Here is a 13,959-nt window from a genome sequence, read left to right as displayed (position 1 = left end):
TTTTTTAGGGCAAGAGAACAGTTTGTGTAAAGGCTAGGAACGGAGAGGGAGAACGGTGCATAGGAGGAACTGAAAGTTCAGGATGACTGCAGTGAGGACAGGAGGGTCTTGGCTGAAGATGAGATTGGAGAGGAACTCAAAGGTCAAGGGCCAGAACACAGAATCTTATGAACCATGTTAAAGATGTTGTACCATTTCCTGTAGCAATGGAGAGCCACATAAGTGTGTAAAGCTGATGTGATATTTCTGGAGAATGGATTGGAGACTGGCAGACCAGGTTTTGGGGTTAAAGTAGGAGGAGGAGGGACTTCCCTGGGGGTCCAGTGGGTAAGACTCCACGCTCCCAATGCAGGGGGCCGGGGTTTGATCCCTGCTCAGGGAACTAGATCCCACGTGCTGCAACTAAGACCCAGCGCAGCCAAATAAATAAATAAATATTTTTAAATAAATAAATAAAACAGGAGGAATTAAAGATGTGAGGGATATTATCCAACTGAGGCTAATAAGTGTGGCATCTGAAATGGTGTTGAAGAATCTAATGATTTTGATAGGAAGGTATGGGAGCAGAAGAGATATTGCAGACAGAACACCCAAAATTCTTGAATTTAAGGGTAGTAATTTCCTATACTAAATAGGAATCAAAAGACTGTTGGGATGCGTGGCAAATACTGTTGACTGGCAATATAAAAGCATTTCTAGTCCCCCCACCCCCCTTTTCTTTGTCACTTTCTACTACAGAGCTAGGAAAAGCAGATTCTCACTTTCCAGGCCTCCCTTTGATCTAAGGGTAGACATGTGACCCAGTTCTGTTCAATCAACTGATCAGGGCAATCTTCTGAGTGGCTTTCTAATAACGAGGTAAGTGAAAAAAGAGAGCTCACTGCACTGCCCCTTCTCTTCTTGCTGTAAATGTGGATGTGGTGTTTGGAATTGTGTAGCCCTCTGACAAACAACCATAAGATGATAATATGTGGATGAAATCCTAAGAATGTTGGAGAAGAAGTTAGGAAAATCTGGGTCCTTGACGATATTTTGACCACTTCTGAGACCAACAACTAGCAGACTTCTTGTAAGGAAAACAATAAATGGCCTTATGATTGAAGCCATGTTAGTTTCTCTGCTTCTTACAGCAAAAGCATTCCTAACTAAAACAGGAAATAAGTGGGGGAAAGGAAGACAGGAAGAATAAATTGACACCAAGTTAAGACTTCTTGTTGTTACATAAAAGTGGTCTTCAGGTATGATTTTTGTAAAAGCAAGAAATGTTCTCCAATACAAAAACTGTCTCAAACTCAAACGCTGCAAATTCAGTTAACCTCCTTACTGGTTTGCTGATGATTCAAACTCAAGGCTTTCACTATGTAATTTAAAGTCAAATTTAAACTTTAACAACATATGGCAGAAACAACCACTGACAAAGTGTTAATGATAGATTATTTCATTAACTCAGGCATCCTGGAAAGGGATGCCTGAAGCTGGGGTACAAAAGCAGGAGGATTAGAATGTTGACCCTTACGCACACCTTGAACAGATCTTTGTCAGCCACACTTATCTTCACCCCCTTTTCAGAAGACACAGAAATGTGCATAATTTAGTGCCTATGTGCAGCTATTGCTTCCGGTCATGAAGTCTTATCCCATCTTCTTTGTTTGCCCTATTCCAACTCATCCTTTCAGGACCCAACTCAGTTATCATCTCCTTAATGTAGCATTTTCCAGTATCCACAAAGTTAGCTGTATGTCTTCTGTGCCACCAAACTATGTCATTGGCATATTTGTAATACATTCACCCTGTGATAATATTCTGTTGACAAGCCTGTCTCCACCACTTGACAAGATCTTTTGCTGCAGGGACTGGATCTTACTGCCTCTGTATCCCTAGCACCAGGTATTGTTAAGTAGCTTATAAAACATAATATTATTGAGAGAGAAATTAAGTCAGTGGCTGGCAGGGCCTGGGGAAGGAGGGTGAAGACTGATAACAGGAGGACAAGAGGGAGCTTCTCGGGGTGATGAAAATGTATATCTTAGTGGTGGTGGTGGTTATATGACCACATATATTTGTCAAAACTCATCAAACAATACACCTAAAAGGAGTGAATTTCACTGTATGTAAATTATACCTCAATAAACATGCATTCTAAAAAATGATACAGGAATAAGACAGTGAACATGAATGAATGACAAACACAATAACGCATTTACCTGAGATTTAATTTCCTTTCTAGGGGTACTTACTTTTTTTAAGCACCATCTTAAACCAGGCCAATGCTTAGCACAAATAAAACCTGAACGGTGGGCATTATAGGTAAGACAATTAGATTTCTGAACAGAGGCACTTCTAGGAATTCCTTAAGTTATTCTATCTAATTTGCCTAAAGAGAAAAGTGACTGGTCAATTCTGTCATTCAAAGACAACTTTGCTATTGATTCTTATATAGTGCAAGTCATTCACAAATCATAAAAATAAAGTAATCCTTCCTAGTACACTAACTCAAAAATGCTTTTCCAATCAGTCTCAGAAGTATCTTATATTGATATTAAGAGGAGAAACCAGGTGTGCTATACAAATTTCAAATGGAGCCAAACTCTGAACTTATAAAACGTATAAAATATTTTATCTATGCTGTATTTTATCACATTAGATTTCTGATCTTTTTATACGTGTTTTAAGATTATGTATCTATCTAGAGAGTTACCCTTAAATACCTTTAAAATGGTGGTAACTGACAACAAATTAAACTGATTTTGAGTTAGAGTTGTGATGGATTACTAACCTATCTTTCCCTCTATAAGGACTTAAGTTTAAATTTGTCTTAGAACATAAATTTAAACGTTTATTACTTCTAATCACCAGTGAAAGGTGGTGTGTGTCTATACAGGTGTGTACACACAGCATCCATCTCACCCCTCATGAATTTCTCTGCTCAGAAAAGGCACAAACCTAAAATTAAAAGTGAAACATGAAACCTGGGTAGAGTGTCATTGTACATGAGCTGGGGCAATGTCTAGGATCACATAAAATTCACAGTTGTTTCATTTATTCTTGCTCAGATTTTTAACTTAGCATTTTCTACGGCACCTGTGGGGCAGTAGAAAACAGCCCATGTCTGTTTTCCAGTCTTACTTCTGCCTCCTACCAGCAAAGACGGTCTAGGTCACTTCCATTTCATCTTTCCCAAATTCTTCATTTATAAGATGCAAAAATAACATCTTCATGAATGTAATCAAGATTAAATTAATTGATATATCTTAATATGTTCCACAATTTTTATCCTGAATTCTTACTTACAGCCTGAAAAAATCAGTAACTTTATTGTAACTGGTCATAGCACAAGCTTGTCTACTGGTAGAATGAGGAGTGAACATTGGGAAATTTCAGATTTGTGTTCAATTTGACATATATTTATTAAGCATTTATTATAAACATGACCATTATAGTAGGCACCTGGGATACAACACAATTTCTGCTTCCTCACATTTGTTATAACATGACTAAGTATTATCCCTGTTTTACAGTGAGGAACTAAGGCTCAAAGAAAAAATATGCCAAATAATTATTTAATTGGACTATGTGATGATTGTTAAGTATAATGTAATTTTAAGTGCCTGGCATAGTTCTTGATTTTATAATTAATTATGAACTACATTAAAATGTCATCTAGGGAAAAATGAGTGGCCTTTCAAGCAGGTCTATACCATGATGTGGTTATCATGACAGCTTTGTGGGTCCAGAAATCCTGATCGATGGCTGTCATCATCCAAAGTTGATGTCATCATTTCCCCCAAACTAGTTCCTCCTCCTTTGTTCCCTATCTCAGGGGAACCAACATCAATGTCATTGTTTATCCCAGAATTCTCCTCCCCCTGCCACCAGCAATGCCCACTACATCTCCAACTTTCAACAAATCCTGCCAATTATATTTTATAATTTTGTTTCAAAATCCATCCTGTTTTCTCCACCTCCACCATCACTTCCTTGGTCTAGGGTCCACCCATATGACTTCATTTTATCTTAATTACATCTTTAAAATTCCTATCTCCAAATATAGTAACATTCTGAGATACCAGCGGTTAGGATGTCAACGTATGAATTTTTGGGAGACACAATTCAGCAGCCCATTACAACTAACTGCATTATGTCAAGAGGCACATAATGTCAAGTTCACCAGATCTCTGCATTGTAAGGATACAAACTTCCCTTTGTAATTAGCAAATCACCTGTGGGATGAAAACTTGAATATCTTGTGACTATCCTATTCCTCACCAACCTTTCACCCATTCATTTTGCCATCATCCATTAATGATTCTTGCCTACATTATTATTTTAAGTCTGCAAAGTAGTGGTTTAACAATTTTATCGTTCCTCTACATTTATTAGCGGTCATTCTTTTGTAAAGATAGGCCTTCATTCTTGCTGCACTCCAGCTCAATGTTTATAAACACCAGAGTCAACTTTCTTAACTGCAACTGCTTAAAAACCTTTGATCCTTTCTTCTGCCCTGGGGATTAAGTACATACTCCTTTATATGATCTCTAAAGGACTTCAGCCTTTCCCCTCCTTGTCACCACTTTATCTCCTTTACTGGTTTTTTGTACTCATCCTTCAGGACTCAGCTGTCACCTTCTCCCTAGCTTTCTCCAACAAATCATAAGAGCCCCTCTAGCACTGTATACTTTACTTTCACTATCATAGCATATACTATACTACTTTGTAATTCATGGTTAATTATCTCACTGACAGACTTTAAGCTATCTGAAAAAATATAAGAATCACATCAGTCTTGTTCATTCTCATATTTCCTAGCACCTCTCATAGTCCTTTGGTACAGAGTAGGCACACAATAATGATTAATTAATTACTGGGAGTTATGTAGTATATACAAATCTATGTACACTATAATTTATGACTAATTTATAGAATTTATAAGGATAATTTTAATTAAAAGTTATCTTTCACATAATTTGCTTACTGGAAGCCTAAGCCATTAGGTAAGATGAATTCCACTCTAAAAATAATAAATATTTACTTGGTATTAACTATTGGCCAGCTCCTGCCCTAAGCATGGATTATTTCAAATTTAATCCACAGAAATCCTCTGGTGTGGGTACTATTTTCTCTATATAACAGATAAGGAAATTGAGAGAATATCACACCGCTAGTAAACAAAAGAGATGGGATTTGAATCCAGGTGTCTTTAATTTCACAATGACTTTGTAATTTTTATTACTTTCTTATGAAGAGTTCATCTTCCCCATTATATCTGACTATAAATCTATCATCCATGACTATTTATTGAAGCCCATGTTTTTGGTTCAGTAAAGTTTCTACTTTCAAGAATACAGACATGTATGATGTAAGGCATTTATAATATTATCAAATACCTAAGTAGGAACAGTCCACAGACAACATACACTGCCCAAAAATGTAAAACATTAACATGTAATCTATTCCCAGAACTATGTTTTGACTAAGTCCAAGTAGATGTGGCAGTAAGAAGAATTTTGAATTATGTTTAATGTTTATTGAGTTTGAAGTGGTTGAAGGAAAGAACTTTTTTTTGGGGGGAATCTCTTTGTAAAGACCAATCCAAGAAGAAAAAAATATATGTACAGGATTGATTACAATGATCTGGTATGACTTAAATACACTGTGAGACATGACATCTGCAGAGTGGCAGATATAAAAGGATAATTTCCAGGTAAGAATTACTACAACAAAAATGAGATGCTGCAAGTACAAATATGGTAAAATTTGGACTTGGATGTGTGAGTTGAATGATTCAAAGTATCAAGCACCATCCTGACACTGTGGGTATGGACAACAACAAAACAGTTATAGAGTGCTGTGAAGAAATTGAATTGCAAGGACACTGGCAGAAAAAGTAAGGTCTTGTGTGTATGTGTGTGTGAACTCAATTTCCAGTTGAGAGTATCCTGACAGTTCTAAGACATGCATAAGTAGAAAAAAGAAGAGGAAGAAATTAGGATGAAAATAATCAAGTAAGGAAAAGTTACAACATGAGCTTTGCTCCTTAATGGGAAGTTACTGAAAAGCAAGCATTATGTACTTTATTTAGAATTTAAATCCTACCTTTTTCCAGAAAAACAATTACGATAGTTAACAAAATATAGCAGGTAATTATCAAAAAGGTGAAAATGCTCAATATTTTTAATCCCCTAAATTGGTAATGGCAGTTACTAGAGGTTTTATGTTCTAAAAGGCACATACAGGGATGGTATCACCATGGATTCCTCCAGAGTTATTAGGATTGAGGACCTCTTTGACAGAATTTCCTAATGTGAAGACCACAGAGTACTAGGGTGTCCATGAACCTCCTGAAATTACGTACAATCCATCGTGTGCATATGCAGCTTTCTGGAAGGCATTCCATAGTTTTTAAAAACTCAGATTCTCAAAAGAGGTTCATTACCATCCCCTTCACCTCCCCAAATTAAGAATGATTAATCTAGGAAAAGAAGTATTTGCTTACAAAGTGGTAATATTTGTGTTATTTTCCTGTTACCAAGGAAGAAAAATATATTTAGTTTTATGACTTGGCATCTTGTCTTTTCCGTTTCATATTTGCATGTGGGAGGTTAATTTACACAAGTTTCCATTACCAACCAGGTGTGGTTTACGTTTTTAAGATATCAGGTTTGCAAATCCCATTTTTAATCGCTGTTGCTGTTTATTATTTTGTTTGGTTTCTTTCTTTTTTTTTTTTTTTTTTTTTTTGGTACGCGGGCCTCTCACTGCCGTGGCCTCTCCCGCCGCGGAGCAGCAGACTTCGGACGCGCAGGCCCAGCGGCCACGACTCACGGGCCTAGCCGCTCCACGGCATGCGGGATCCTCTGGGACCGGGGCACAAACCCGCATCCCCTGCATCGGCAGGCGAACTCTCAACCACTGCGCCACCAGGGAAGCCCTGTTTGGCTTCTTATTCAATTCAATTCAAATTTGGAAGGGTTGCTCCTTCCTCAAATTGCTTCATAGTTTTATTTTGGTAAATATAAAGAAAAAGAAATTCCAACAAAGCCTTTCCTCCTATTTAATGAAGAAATGTGAAGATTGTAGCAAACATTTTCACTGAGCCCATTTCAAAACTAACAAGTAATTAACAGGATTTTGGCAGCTGTATTAGTCAGAGTTCTATGAAGAAACAGAAACGATAGGATATACATATAAGTATACAGGAAGAGATTTACTATGAGAGATTGACTCACTCAATTTTGGAGGCTGAGAAGTCCCTCTGCAAGCTGGAAGTCCAGGAAAGCCGGTGGTGTGGTTCCAGTCCAAGACCCAAGTCTGAAGGCCTGAGAACAGGTGAGAAAGAAAGAAAGGATGGACGTCCTAGTTCAAGCAGACAGTGAATTGGCCTTTCTTCCACCATTTTGTTCGGTGCAGACCTTCAATGGATTGGATGATTGCCAAGGGCAATCTTCATTACTCAGTCTACCAATTCAAATGCTAATTTCTTCCAGAAAGACCCTCACAGACACACCCAGAAATAATGTTTTACCAGCTATCTGAGCATCTTTAGCCCAGTCAAACTGACACATAAGATTAACCATCACAGCGGCCCTACAAAAATATCTATTTTAATTTAAAAGGTGAATACTGGGACTTCCCTGGTGGTCCAGTGGTTAAGACTCTTCGCTTCCACTGCAGGGGGCACAGATTCTATCCCTGGTCGGGAACTAAGATCCTGCATGCCACACAGCACGACCAAAGTAAACAACAACAAAAAAAAGACAAAACAATATAAAAGGTAAATTCTATTCCCATAGGGACCCCTGAAGCGATAATTTATTTCCGACATCTTAGTCACCACATTTGAGTAGTCCTGCTGACAAAATTTTATTTTATGGTCTGTATTCTAGGAACTTTATCTTAACTACCATGTTGAATCATAAAAAGCATTTTAGTGGGAAGCAGCCGCATAGCACAGGGAGATCAGCTCGGTGCTTTGTGACCACCTGGAGGGGTGGGATAGAGAGGGTGGAAAGGAGGGAGACGCAAGAGGGAGAAGATATGGGAACATATGTATATGTATAACTGATTCACTTTGTTATAAAGCAGAAACTAGCACACCATTGTAAAGCAATTATATTCCAATAAAGTTGTAAAAAAAAAATAGGAGTTTAAAATCCCTAACTCATTACAGGAAACTTGAAATCCATAAGAAGAGAATTTAGCTGGTGACAAGATCGGAAAATGTTTTTGAGTGAAAGTGCCTAGCATTATATTGCGTGTATATCTCAAGTTCAAATAGAATAGAATTGAACTGACATGGAGCAATGAGTGGGCAATAAAATGTAGATAGAACGAATGCAATTAAGATGAAACCAAATAAGATCCATATTTTATCCCTCCCAAAAAAAAAAAAAGCATTTTAATACAAACTAGAAATGATAATGCCTTTCTATGACTAAGTATATATTTCTAAAGAAGAGGTGCCTCTAATCTCATTTACATTACTGAGAAAGAAGAATTATATACTACTGTGGGAAATAATTCTTCTGGCAAAGAACGCAGAGAGAAAAATGTGACAACACGTAAACAAAATCTATCAAGTGTTGACTTTTGGACTCAGCTACTCCAAACTTGAGATGAATAAGAAATGAGCCTATGATTTCTAGACAGTTTCTGAGTCTTGGTATTTTAAGAAGGGAAAATAAGGAATCTTTTAGTTCTAACTGAGAGAATCAGTACATTTGAGACAAAAATGTAGGAAAATGCTTGGATATGTTCCAGTTATCTATTACTGCATAACAAATCCACCCCCAGATTTAGTGGTTAGCCATTTTATTATATCTTATGATTTTGTAGGTCGCAAATTTCGGCCAGGCTTACGCAGTGATTCAATTTTATCATTTCTTTCTCATTTACTATTTCGAATACTTTCATAAAGAGACACTTTCCTTCAATCATTATTTGATTACTTAGTAGAGACCTTTATAGAGAAAAGGCAGGATAAAAGCATGATTCTTTTCCCGTACTTTTTAGTTTTCATGATAATTGTCTCCTTTCATTCTCTAAAGATAACCAGTATTTTTTAATATCAGAAAAACTCATAGATTTAAACATATTTAATGGCTTTCAAATAATTGCAATTTTTATATCTTATTGAAGTTCAAATTGCACCATCTTTGGCCTGTAGTAGGAGCCTCTTCAAGTTGACTCTTGAATCTTTTCGACATGATGTTAGTGGTCTTTGATAATTTCCTTGCTTTTTGGTATATGAAGACATTCCAGGCTCATTCTGTACATTTCCTCTCCCAGACTGGAATCTGTCCCTTTTTTCAAAAAGTCCTGGTTTCCTTTAGTGGTAAATGATATTTCAAGACCACAGTCTTGGAGGTAGGGATATGTATTAGCCTAATCAGTTCCTAGGCCTTTCCAGTGAACACAAATAGGAAACCCACATACAATGCATTTATATATATATAGTGTGTATCAAACCTCATAAGTTCCTACAGATATTTTCAGTTCAAATAAAGGACCACTCTGCACTCTAGGATTTGCACTCTAACCTCTAACACATTTAGCTCCTTTCTTCTACTTGAGGATTCTGGTTCTCAAAGAAACAAGAAATGATAGAGTTATTCATTTGCTTTGCCCAATAATATACACATAACAGTCTAATACTAATACACTTACTGCAATACAATTACTAAAAAGCTAAGAAAGTATTTTTTTCATATGTTCCTACCATTCTCTCCCCATTTTAAGAGGTATGCATTGACAGATCATACAGCCATTAAATACTATACTCTTTGCCTTTGAAACTTCATATTGTCTTTGTTCTATAAATAACCATGTAGTTAGTGCTTGATATCTGTCCTCACTTCATTGTCTCTATTGACAGTTTGGTTTTATGAAGCTCATTTTCTAGTAGATTCTTCAGGAGTGCTCAAGAGAGCAATATCCACAGAGTTCTGGCATGACGTTGATAGCTTACCTGTGTCTTTATATTTGAAAGGCACTTTTGCTGAATATAAAATTCTTGGGTCACATTTTATTTCCATGAGCATCCTAAATACAATATTCCATTTTCTTCTGGCATGAAGACTTGCTGTTAAAAGTGTGTCTATAATATAATTTTCTTTCCCTTATAGGTCACTTGCTTGCTTCTGTCTAAATGTTCAAGGAATATTTAAAATTTTTCTTTAAAGTCTAAATTTTACTAGAATATGTCTTGGTGTTGGCCATCGGGTTGATATTCTTAGGTAAATGATGTACTCTTTCAATACATAGTTTCAAATCCTTGTAATTTTCAGGAAATGTTTTTTGAATTATAGTTTTGAGTTATTTCTTCCACACCTTTGCTTTGGCTTCCTTCTGTAGTGACTTCCATTATAATTATGTTGGATCTTCTTTGTTTATCTTCAATATTTATTATTTTCTCTTGAAATATCTTTGCCTTTATATTTTTAGTTTTAATTTTTTTAATCCTTTTCACCCTCTATTTCTCTTAAGGCATTATCTGTTATGTTGTTTATCTACGTGATACAACCAGTTTAATCTACCTTTCTAATTTTTTTTTTCTTTTACTTCTCTTCCTTTCTTGAGGTATGTCACCTCTTTCCTGAGATTTGTAAACTCTGGTTCATGTTGTTCTTCCATAGCATGTATCATTTTGAAGATACTCAGCTTATTTTAAAATTTATTTCTCGTTATCTGTATGCTTAGACATTTGGTCTAGTTATTAATATCTTTAACTCACTAAACAAGTATTTACTGAGTATGTACTATGTGCAAACAGTTATTGTAGCCTGAAGTTGAGCCACATTAGCCAATCAAGCTTATTGTTTTATGCAACTAAAATTTTGTAGGGGTTATGCAACAAAAAGTGGACTAGTACACCATATTTATAATTATTAAGTCCTAACTATCTTTAGTCTTAACAGAATACTTTTACACCATGAATTGTCCATTCTTGAAACCTTCATTTTTTTACCCTGTCAGCTGGATTTATGTCTTTAGGAACATTTTAAGGAAGATGTATTCCCAAGAAATAAAATTTGAAATTTTTTTCTTGCATAAATTAATAATATATATGAGATCTAGAAAATTACTGAGTCCCAATCTTTTCCCTCAAATCTTTGTAGATATTGCATAATTACCTTCAGGCATTTAGTTTAACGAACAAGTTTTTGACTGATTTTTTTTTGTCCCTTTGTAGGCTGTAGGGGGTTTTATGGTGGAAAAAAAATGCTTGCAAGACGTTGTTTTTAATTCTTGAAATTAAAAAATAATTCTTTAGGATATTTTTAGTAGATAGTCTCTTTTAATTGCTGCTGTCTTGAACCCAATGCACTCTTTCACTTGCAGACTAATGAAAACTCCTGAACATTTTCTATTATAGTTTTCATTATTTATTCTGGACATTTTCTTTGATTATATTAATTAATCAAAGGTTGTTTCTCAGTCTTCTGACTCCTGTATTTATCACTTCTTTAAATCTTATTGATTTCATCTCTTTGTTTTTTTCCCTATGCATTCTAGGAGAGAAGGTGGTTTTCAAATTTTTCTTCCATATCAATAATTAAATGTTTACAGTCACTTTTTTTAAATTGTTATGTTTACGGAGTTATAATTTATAAACAGTAAGATTAACTTCTTTTAAGTCTATATTTGAGTAAGATTTGACAAATTAGTCACCACCATAATCAGACCACTCTGGGAAAGAGCAGAGTGAGACAGGCAGAGGACCAAGGACTGAACTTTGGAGAATGACCATATTTAGGGTCAGAAGGAAGAAAAATCAGAGGACTGTTTTTCAGCCCCAACTCCTGCTATCATTCTAGAAGATTTCAGGTCCAAATAGAGAGTCCTTCCACTCTCTTGTGCCTGTTACGAGATACATTGTTTCTCCATCCCCCTCCCCCCAAACCAAATTCATATGTTGAAATTCTAACCCCCAGTATCTCATAATGTGACTACACTTGGAGATAGGCTTTTTAAACCTATCTAAAGGTAATTAAGTTAAAGTATGGTCATTAAGTGAACCCTAATCCAATAGGATGTGTCCTTTTCTTAAAAAAGGAAACTTGTACACAGACAAGTACAGACGGAAGACTATGTAAAGTTGGGGAGAAGACAGCCATCTATAAGCCAAAGTGAGAGGCTTAGAGCAGATCCTTCCCTCATGATCTTCAGAAGAAACCAACACTGCCAACACCTTGAAACTGGACTTCTAGCCTTCAGAGCTGTAAGAAAATAAACTTCTGCTGTGCAAGCAACCCTTTCTGTGGTACTTCGTTATGGCAGTCTGTGTTACTTTGTTATATACTCTCTTAATGTTTTGATCCATCATCAATCAAACTCCCAATCTTGGATCATCATTGTAATTCTCCCAGGTCAATGAATGCTGCAGAACCACCCCACACTTAGAACTGGGAGAGAACGCTTCCTATACTGGACCTAGTGCTTTACAGGGCTCAATTTGGCTCTTTTTCAGCTACATCCAGTCCCAAAGGGCAAGGAATCTGTGAGGGAGATGTTCACTCAGAACCTGTGCCTTGATGTTTAAAAAATGCTTTTGATAGTAGTGTGTATACGTTAATCCCAAACTCCTAATTTACCCCTCCCCCTATCTTTCCGCTTTGGTAACCATAAGTTTGTTTTCTACATCTGTGGATCTGTTTCATATATAAGTTCTTTTGTATCATATCACTTTTTTTTTTAGATTCCACACGTAAGTGATATCATATGATATTTGTCTTTCTCTGTCTGGCTTACTTTACTTAGTATGATAATCTCTAGGTCCATCCATGTTGCTGTAAATGGCATTATTTCATTCTTTTTTATGGCTGAGTAATATTTCATTTTATATATATATATATATATATATATATATATATACACACATATAAAGCTACATATAAATAGATAACCAACAAGGACCTACTGCATAGCACAGAAAACTATACTCCACATTTTGTAATAACCTATAAGGGAAAAGAATCTGAAAAAGAATATATATATATATAAATACACACACACATACGTATAACTGAACCACTTTGCTGTACACCAGAAACTAATGCACATCATAAATCAACAATACTTCAATTAAAAATTTTAAAAAGTTTTAAAAAAACAAAAAATAAACATAAAAAAATAATTAAATAGTCATGACCATTGTCAGTGAGAATGAACCAAAAACTTCAGCAAAAGTCACATACCTAATGAATATTTTATTCCTTAAAATAATAAAGTCAGTTCCTGATGCAGGGGGGAATGCTTTTGAGTACCTGGCTCTCAAAATTCTCTGCTCATAAGGCTCCAAAATGGCTAACAGTGATTTTTTCCCCAGGTCTTTTCTGCTGAGGGCCAATAGTGCTTCTAGTATCTATATCCTTAGACCCAGCAAAAAGGCCCCTAGGTCAGAGAGGTGATGGAGCAGTGGGGTGGGAGTAGGTTTGCCAAATTTAATACAGGGTACTTTGTTAAATTTGAATTTCAGACAAACAACACATAACTGTTTAGTATGAATAAGTTCCAAGTATTGCATGGGACATAATTATACTAAAAAAGTATTCGTTGTTTATCTAAAATTCAAATTTAACACAGCATACATTTTTAAAAATATGCCAACCCTAGGCAGGGTCAGACTTGGACATTTGAGGTGGGTGTCCATACGCATGAACACAAGGCCTCCAATGGTATCAAACTAAGTGGGAGGAGGTGACACAGGGAAGGCAGGATACATGTGCCGACCAATGCTCTTTGAATCTCCCACATTCTGACACATAGGAATTCTAAATTCAGCCTTGCTTTCCAGATCATTTTCAAAATAGGATGATAGAACGAACATATTATAATTTTACATTTTGTTAGCTCTTGTATTTATAATGTTTCAATATTTAGATATATGGTATGTGGGTCTCCATTTCCACTCTTGTCCCAGCTCTACAAAATGTCAAGGAGTTAGGACTGCTGCAGAAAATT

The 13,959-nt window shown here is 35.9% G+C and overlaps 1 long non-coding RNA gene across 2 annotated transcripts in view; it reads right to left on the bottom strand.

Moving 5' to 3' along the window:
• The window catches only part of LOC137224031 (uncharacterized), a 216,414-nt gene that overhangs the window by 201,245 nt on the left and 1,210 nt on the right, over window positions 1-13,959 (bottom strand). For both annotated transcript variants that reach the window (XR_010943191.1, XR_010943190.1), the window contains exon 2: window positions 7,227-7,316. This is a non-coding gene — a long non-coding RNA (uncharacterized lncRNA). The remainder of the gene's footprint in view (window positions 1-7,226; window positions 7,317-13,959) is intronic.

Source organism: Pseudorca crassidens, chromosome 4, assembly GCF_039906515.1.
Source record: "Pseudorca crassidens isolate mPseCra1 chromosome 4, mPseCra1.hap1, whole genome shotgun sequence".
Classification (NCBI taxonomy): domain Eukaryota; kingdom Metazoa; phylum Chordata; class Mammalia; order Artiodactyla; family Delphinidae; genus Pseudorca; species Pseudorca crassidens.
This window is presented reverse-complemented; position numbering and strand designations above follow the sequence as displayed.